Below are 8,380 nucleotides of genomic sequence, written 5' to 3' on the forward strand. Positions count from 1 at the left end.
TGTGGATAAATGATGTGTGGTAGAAGAAGTGAGAAAGCTAGATAACCTGTTTTATATGAGATACTATATATAGAAGATGAACTAGTCTTAAGGTTTTAACTGTTTTATAACATGAAATTGTGTAAGACCACATCCCTTTAAAGCTTATTATAGAATACCAGATACATATATAGTCGTCTGTTTATTGATTTATTTTTGAAAACACATTGGTTTATTTTTGAAAACACAATATACTTATTTCTTTCATTTAAAAATGAATAAATTATTTTTATTCACATTTACTATTCTAATTATCTTTACCGTTTTTGTAACAGGTGTGTAAATTACTAAAAAATTATAATTATTTTACTATATTACGCATCATCATTGTTGCTCTAAAAGTAACAAATTTGAATTCTATTTTATATCTACAAGATGTAAATTCAACTATGTTATATAGATTTTGTATCATAATTATTTTTCACCTTTTAATTCCATAATACTAGGGTTATATCTTTTTAAATACAAAAAATCTTTTAATGGACATAATTTACGTAAATGTTCCTATACGATAGTTAAAAATTAAATTTCTATTGTACTCTAAAATCACCTCATTCTACTTCTTCTTAACAATAATTTGTTTTTTGTGGTTTTTTCAAAAATAATAAATGATTTTTTTGTTGTAAAAGTATTTGCTATTTCAAAAAAAACTACTTACACGCCGGTCTAGAAATAATGCTAATCATTTTCATTTTAGTTACTAAAACTGAGATTTAAATGTTTCATATGTGAAAATAACCAGCTAAATGTGTGATGGATGGGTATCTAGGTAGAACAGGTGGAAAATGTGTTAATGCAGATTGTGGTCGTATGTGTAAGAAAATATCGCCACCATACAATGTTGGTTCGTGCTGGCCACCATAGATTAAAGAGAAAGCTACAGAATGCAAATGTTGATGCCAAAGATAAAGCTACCAAGTGCAAATGTTCATGCGGCGTTCCCAACTTTTGTCCATAATAAAACTTACTAAGTAATAACCCGCTCTATATATGGGATACATTGATTCACGTAAACTTATTACGTGTAAATAATTATTCGGGATTCAAGATTCATTTGGGTCAAAAAAAAAATATATGTAATTATATAATTTTATTAATTCAAAATTTTATTTATTCGTGTAAGAATAAATTTTCAACCGTGAAATATTTGAATGTGGAAATAGTTTTTAATGTGGTGAGAAAATAAAAATAAAAATATGACCATTTATGGCAATGTCTTTTTGATTTTAAATTTAAATTCATATGTTTTTATATTTTATCTAATAAGTATAGTAATTTTGCATGTTTCTTATAAAAGCATAACAACAATACATTAATTTACAATTAGATGCATGTTTTTGAAATTTAACAATTATGCTTCCTTTCACTATAGAACACACGTGACCTCCCACTATGCTTTCTTTCTCCATCATTACCACAAATTTGTTGTAGTCTATTAGCCAGCCCATTTGGCAAAAACGATTTGATGTTTAAAAAGTGTGATATCTTCATTTTCGAACTTTGAGAAAATTAACAATAAACGTCATTAAAAAAATCACATATAATATCCGGACATCTTATGAAGTTTAATAGTAAACCTGACAAATGGTCATTTCTATTCTAAGAAAAATTCAAAGTCCAACAATTCAACCAAATATTCTCAAAATTCACAATGAATCTTCTAAATTGGTCATTTCTATTTTTAAGAAAAATACAAAGTCCAACAATTCAACTAAATATTCTGAAAATTCACTATGAATCTTCTAAATTCAGTACACTACCTTAAAGAAAGTAGTATTTAACATAATAAAGTTGAATTATGGCAATAGTCTATAATTTTTGTCTCTGTTACTTAGATATAAAAACAGAATACATTACTCTGATATAATACGTCCACCGGTGTAATACCCCTCCCCGAGGCTTAAAATTTATGCTGAATGGTCTAGGGATGACTGTCATGCAAGAATCGATCAAGACATTGAGGAAGTAATTTTTGGAACTGAGCCAAAGTATTTAAGGACGGATACAAAGCTTTTGGTCGAAGAAAATTCGGAAACAAATGGAGGAATTATATTTTGGTACAATGGTAGAGTCTCTGGCCAAAGGCCGTACGGGTCCGTCCGCGTCCGCGTCAGTTAGCTGCTAGGCAGGTTGCTAAAATGGATGGTCAGGATTGGACGGAGGTGATACTTATCTGATAGGAGAAGATAGATATGTGGATAAGATCGCCCAATCTTATTCGCCATGTGTCGCCGCACAAAGAAAGATTAGTGTCTGCACATGTGTCGCGCTCCGGTGATGCCTATCCGCCACCTCATACTTCCACCACCGACCTTGGGTACCTATATAACCCCCCCCCCCCCTCTTTGATTTGTTTTCACACACCAAAATCAAACCAAAACCGGCCTGGGTAGGTCAGTGTCCGTAGATCCGCGAGCGGGAGTCCGAGGGAGTTAGGTTGAGGGACTAGGAGTCTTAGTCGCTAGGATAAGGTAAGTTTTCGAAGCACGTAGGGTAGTATGCAATAGGGTTTATTTATTTAATTAGTTAATTATTTATTTAATTAATTAATTAGCTATTTATTTATTTATTTATTAGTTTAGAGTAAGGTTAGGATTTTAGACTTAGAATAATAGGGGGTATTATTCGTGCTTTATTTTCTTGCTTTATTGCATTGTTTGATTGCTTGCATTGTGTGATTTCTTGCATTGTTGTTATATTGCTTATGTGATTGTTAGTAGATATAGTGTCGTGATGGTATAGCGGTGATGCTGGACGGTTAGTCGCATTGCCATTATGCTGTCTGATGCCTATATTATTGATTGTATGCTTGCATTATTGTTATGTTGCTTGATTTTTGGTAGATGTAGCATCGTGATGGTATAGTCGTGATGCTGGACGGTTAGTCGCATTACCGTTATGCTGTCCGACTGTTATATTATTACTTGTATGCATGTTAGTTAGTATCATTTAGATTGCATTAGGCGAATCATGAGGATCCCGCCGTCTGCTATGCGTTGCGTGTAACTCCGTAACAATATGGCTTACGAAGGTTCGGAGCGGGTCATGCCCGACCGGACGCTACATGACAATGTAGTATGAAGGAATGTATATCCTCTGTAGACTTTGTGTCTAGGAGTGGGGGCATTGCCTTGGGATAACATAGATTCGATAGGGGCCCAACTTAGGAGATAAGTGTTGCATGTTTAATTATCTTGTTTGCGTACTCATTGTAGTATACTTGTTTGTTGCATTGCTTGCTGCATGTTGGTTGTTATTTTGGGGTTTTTATGGTTGGGGAATACTAATAGTAGAGATCCCGGTCTTGCTGAGTAATATTAGATTATTCACCCAATTTGTTTTACAGGTAACCTTAGTGGGGAGACCTTAGGGGTTCAAAGGACGTTAGACCAACCGGTGTAGATTTGCTTGCCTTTGTAAAGTAATGGTTTTTATTTATATTATGTATTACTCGATTTAACATTATCAATCAATAAAGCGTTGTTTTCTTAAAACCCCGTGTCTCCCAATGATATTTATTAGTCTAGTCCGGACTAATCACAACTCGCGAGACGTGGTATGGGTTGCAAAGCCTTAGGCCATGATTCGAGAGGAACAGGCATCTGCGGTTGGACGGCTTGGGCTATCGGATGCGTTCTGGGAACCCCGGTCGACCGGCTGCGGGCGTTCTATACGTGATGCTCTCGGTCTATTCTTCGCCTAGAATGGGTCGGGGTGTTACAACCGGTATGGCGGATGACGATATATCGGCTCGCCTTCCTCTCCGGAGACTGGTGGTGGTTCGAAGCTGCTCCGGGTGCCCATCCTTGCAGTTTCAGGGAGTCAGATATGAGTTTTGGATAGCGACCTTCTTTCTGTTTCCTCTACCCTTCCACCAGAGATGCTAGCTGATCAGAGGTTCATGATCGAGTCAGGTCTTAGAGTCTACCGGTTGTTGGGGAGGCTTTAGAGTGTGTCGGTGGCCGAGATTTGCGGATACTCACAAAGTCGACGTTTTCTTGAGAGCTTCCTCAACTTCTGGTGTCATTCTGGCTAAGAAGCGAGACAATAAGGCAGCTGCGATGTGGCCAATCCGGATATGCACCGTGGGGTGATGATATGCTAATATGTGCTTCAATCCTTTATCTTGAGACGATTAGCATTATGGTTTTTGTGTGATTAGTTTGGAAAAACTTTAGCTCTTGCTGGTTGTGTTTCGTGTCTCTTGGCCGGGTCAGTTGGATTTATTGTCCGTTTTAGGTTTAGGACCGAAACAATGAAATCCGAGAATTCCAAGCTTTTCTGATGAAGCGCCTCTGGGTGTTGATACTATTGGGATAAGTTATACACGCTGATCATGAGGTTCTTATAGCTTTGCTCTTCAGTATTGGATTTGGTCTTCCCTGTGTTAGTATTTGTTTTTGTGTCATTGGGTCAATTTAAATGGTTTAAGATATGATCTCACTCCGAGTTGTGGTGTGTTATCTATCTCGTTATGGTTAAAAAAATGCAATGTTTCTCAGTTAGGTAGCGTTGGATCCGCCTAGTGATTCAGGATGATACTAGATCGATCCATTGCATTTGGTCCAAGTCTTTAGAGGGAAATGTTATGTACCTCGATTTGGTTATATCATTTTGGTTAATTAAAAGTTGATGTTGAGCCAAAAAAAAGATATAGCACGTCCACGTGTTTATTGTCCTTGAGAGGAATCGTTTCTCTCGCTCACAAGTCACAACACACCCGCTCCTGTAGCCCTGTCTCAAACTCATGGATGGTGGTAAGGCCATGTGGTTTCTCCTTATCAGATTCAAGCTAAACAATTGTCTTTACACCTCCTCCGGTAACTAAAGAGTGAATCGGTTTAGATTCTTACCTAGTTGAACGGATGAATGTCCGGTCGAATGAGATCTCGGATATAAATCTCATTAGCCATGCTCGACAATGACCCTGTAGATTTTGATCTAGTTGTTCTATCATTTGCATTGTCCATGTCACACTACTATTTGTCAAGCTTATCTCATGGGTTCCTGTTTCAAGATCCATGCTCGGATATGGAAAGATCTTGCTCGGGTTCAGAGACAGATTTGCATGGAAGACCGGACAGGTTCGAGTGTGTGGGAGAGAACAGACATGGCTTAGACGCCTTGAACAAACAAGCTGCTTGAAAGACCATGATTCACTTGTTTCGTTTGACTCCCAATGTGTACATCGGATGTTATGTTTTTTCAATCATTAACATCGCCTTGAACTCAGAATCAACTGGATGAAAAAAACCAGTCTATGTGTATCCACGCATGAGCGGTACGTCCACTGCCCAGATCATATACCGACCAGAATGATCTTTCTTCTCTTTCAGGAACTGAATTAAAGGCTCTACAAAAGGGAACATATATAGTGAAATATAACTGACATGCATCTAGAACATGAGGAGACCATTGCTTTATAGTGTGTATTTTGCTTGAGGGGGAGTTTTTGACCTCGCTCTTGTGATATAGGGATTTGCTTATTAATGAAAATATTGGACCCCTTAGGTAGTACTAATAAACAAGAAATGAGGTTTTGTTTTTCAATGTTGATTTACTGGTTAGGCTTTTATTCTCCAATTGGTACGGTTCTACTAAGTATTGCTTTTGTTGTTTGTATTCTTTTATTTTTTTTGAAGTTTGTTGGGTTGTTTGACCGACGAAATAAACAAAAAGGAGCCGAAGTTGTAGTGGTAGGAGCTGGATGTGTAGAACCATCGTCAGGAATTTAAGGCACCATCGTTGTTAATAGTAGCCATAGGTTAAACTTAGATGTAAGAGAAATTTTTGTATAAGAAGTAGAAAAAGAAATGGATGGCTCTGATACCATGAAATAGTTTGTAGAAACTAGAAAGCTTGTTATTCATGTGGATGTAGAAGAGTATTATACAAGTATAGAATGGTAGAGATAGAGATACGGAAGCTACGTAGATAAGGACTAGGAGAACTAATTAGATAAGAAGTAGAACGTATATGTCATTATCCTATTCTGAACAAGAGTTATCTCATTATCTACTCATCTCTCTGTTCGTTAATGTACTGACTTCCTAAGCTCTGTTTTGTTTATCTATGGCGGCAACGTATATGAATGATCGATTAGAAATAGACTAGTTATAAACACAAATTTAAATTTGATACTAGTTATAAACACAAATTTAAATTTGATACGAATCTTAACTCTCTATAGTATAGTATCTGTAAAAATCAAAATCATTAGTCCCACCCCAAGCTTTATTATATTTACTATTAGTACTTCTAATAATTTTTCTCAAGCTCCAATACCTTAACCTCTGCTCTTGATCCTTTCCGCACATGGATTGTACCTATGATATGCCCATTTTTCCTGACATAAAATATGGAAAGATGACTTTTCCACCGTAAAACAGATTGAGATAGCAAAACAATATTTCTAGTTAGATTTTGATTCATTACCAACCGGTTTTACATAACATTTCTAGTTATTAAAATATTATTTAAACCATAAACTAATAATACTATTAGTTTTTTGTTTGTAAAAAATCATCTAAAATCTTAACAAATATTGAGTTATCAGATTCCTACTTTTATAAGGTCAATAAAAGTTTTGTGATATTCAACTAAAACAAAAAAAAACTATGATTGTTAAATGAATTGACTCAATTTGTACCAAAAACAAACATGTGATTTTTTTTTTTTTGGACAACCGAACAAGCATGTGATTTAAAGTATCAAAATATATTGTTTACTACATATTTGTATAGGAGGTGTACATAATAAGTTACAATCGAAATGAAAAAAGACCTGTCCTAGGTTTGAACAAACAATTCCTATCTCAATCTGAAAAATCAAAACAGTGTATTTATATTTTATACTGATACGAAATATCATATATGCTATTAAAAATGGAGATCGATACTTTAAAGATATATATCCTTTATATATATGATTATTGGCATCATACTTTAAATTAGTTTAGAAAAGAAATATTTTACATAAATCTTAAGAGTTGCCAATATATAAAACTAGATAAGGACCCGCCCGATGTGCGGGTTTAAAGTTTAGTAAATAAAATTACAAAAATATATTAAAATTTGGTGTACGTTATTTATAAGTTTTATTTTTGCTGTAATATACTGATTTATATCCATTTACAAATCTTTTATGTATGTTACCATTAAAAACTTATTTTTTACACCTAAATATACAATATGTTACAACTATATTTTTTACCACCACATAGAAAATGTTTGTATGAACACATTAGACCAACTATTATGTCTTTTTACTTTCATTTTTGGATAGTTTTTTAATTACTAAAATTATTGACTCAAAAAACATTTTGAATAAAAAATATATTACTTAGTATACTAATCAATGATGTATCATCACAATAGTTTATGACCAACCATGGAGAGAACTTTGACTCCGCCCTCCTCCCTTATAGAGGAAAACCTTGCGTCCAACCTCCTCCACCATGGAGAGAACCTTGGCTCCACCTTCCTCCCTTGGTGAGATAACCTTGCGTCCAACCTCTTTCACCTTCCTCTACTGGGGAGATAACCTTGCGTCCAACCTTCTTCACCATAAAGAGAACCTCGGCTATGTCCTCTTCATGTGTGGAGAGAACATGTTCACGTGTTTTAACTATCTCAAAATGGCTTGCTCCGACAACCAATGAAACTAAAGACCCTTATGAGACAATTTATGTTTATACAAAAGTGAGTATTTAATTTAGAATTAATAATTAACTGTGTATTTTCCTCAATCCCTATACTTTTTTTTTGTAGAATTAATAACTTAGAATTAAAAATAAGTAAATAATGTTATAATTTCGAATTTTATGAAATATATATATATATATGATCTCCTTATAATTATTAAAAAAAACTTTTAATTTTTGTAATTTTTTGATAATTATTTTGCAAAATTAAAAATTAATAATTAACTGTATATTTTCCTTCCCTATGCTATTTTTTGTAGAATTAATAACTTAAATTAAAAATAAGTAAATAATATTATAATTTTGAATTTTATGAAATATATATATTATCTCCTTATAATTATCTAAAAACTTTTAATTTTTATAATTTTTTGATAATTATACTTTTACATTATTAATATTGTGTATAAACTTGACACATGTCAAAATCTTGTTGATGGCTAACTTTCAAAACAAAACTTTTTATATAATAAGATATATCTTCAACAAAAATTTGGATCAAACCTTTTGTATAATTGTTTCGTAAAAAAAACATGGGCCTTAAATTATAATACATGTAGGCCCAATAACGTCAAAGATAGAACGAATATTCTATAGCCCTAGACTGTTCTTTGACCTCGGATTAGGGTTACAAATTGG

The sequence above is a fragment of the Camelina sativa genome, chromosome 13 (assembly GCF_000633955.1).
Source record: "Camelina sativa cultivar DH55 chromosome 13, Cs, whole genome shotgun sequence".
NCBI classification, from domain to species: domain Eukaryota; kingdom Viridiplantae; phylum Streptophyta; class Magnoliopsida; order Brassicales; family Brassicaceae; genus Camelina; species Camelina sativa.